The sequence below is a fragment of the Apium graveolens genome, chromosome 7 (assembly GCF_009905375.1).
Source record: "Apium graveolens cultivar Ventura chromosome 7, ASM990537v1, whole genome shotgun sequence".
Lineage (NCBI taxonomy): Eukaryota > Viridiplantae > Streptophyta > Magnoliopsida > Apiales > Apiaceae > Apium > Apium graveolens.
The window spans coordinates 25,133,433-25,134,412 of record NC_133653.1 but is presented as its reverse complement, the minus strand read 5'-3'; the positions used below and the strand labels follow the sequence as shown (position 1 = coordinate 25,134,412).

Here is a 980-nt window from a genome sequence, read left to right as displayed (position 1 = left end):
GCGAACGCGTTCTCAATCTCATAAGGAAACACTATGCGAAGTTGAAGAAGAGGAAAATAAAGTTTTGGAAGAAGAGGAAAAAGTTGAAGAAGAAGTTTTTATTGCAAAGGGGGAACCAACAGCGAATCTGAAAGCTTTGATTCATTATTCTCAACTGAAGATCAATGACATTCAGTCTAGCATTGTCAAACTAGTCATTGCGGCTAATACTTTTGAAATCAAGTCTAGCACAATTCAAATGGTGCAGAATTCAGTCCAGTTTGGGGGTTCTCCAACGGAAGATCCCAACATACACATTAGAGATTTCATCAAGATCTATGACACTTTCAAGTTCAACAATGTTTCTTGAAGATGCTGTGAAGTTGAGGCTTTTCCCATTCTCTCTAAGAGATAAAGCTAAGTGATGGTTGCATTCTCTACCAGCAAGTTCTATCACTACTTGGGAGGATCTTGCTCAGAAGTTTCTTACTAAATTCTTCCCTATGGCGAAGACAGCTGCAATCAGGATTGCTCTTACTCAATTTACGCAGCAATCAGGAGAATCTTTATGTGAAGCTTGGGAGCGCTATAAAGAGATGCTTAGGAAGTGTCCTCATCATGGAATGCCTGACTGGATGATTATCAATTACTTTTATAAAGGTTTGGGAGCACAGTCCAAACCCATGCTAGATGCAGCATCAGGTGGTGCCTTATGGGCAAAGAGCTATAATGAAGCTTATGAGCTAATTGAATTGATGGTTGCTAATGAATATCAGAACCGAACTCAAAGACTACCTCAAGGCAAGGTAGCGGGAATTCTGGAGATGGATACAGTTACGGCTATAGCAGCTCAGCTAAAGGCATTAACGATGAAAGTGTATTCTTTGGCTAATTATAGAGTTAATCAGATCACAAGTGTTTGTGAGCTTTATGCAGGTGCGCATGAAACGGAGCAGTGTGCTATATTTGGTGAATCAGCTCAGTTTGTGACCAACTTTCAG

At 40.3% G+C, this 980-nt stretch overlaps 1 non-coding gene across 1 annotated transcript; it reads right to left on the bottom strand.

The window, feature by feature from the left end:
- Positions 1-497: 497 nt before the first annotated feature.
- LOC141676207 (small nucleolar RNA R71) lies at positions 498-604 on the bottom strand. Its single transcript, XR_012556809.1, has one exon. It is a non-coding gene; the product is annotated as a small nucleolar RNA R71 (small nucleolar RNA).
- Between the last annotated feature and the right edge of the window lie 376 nt (positions 605-980).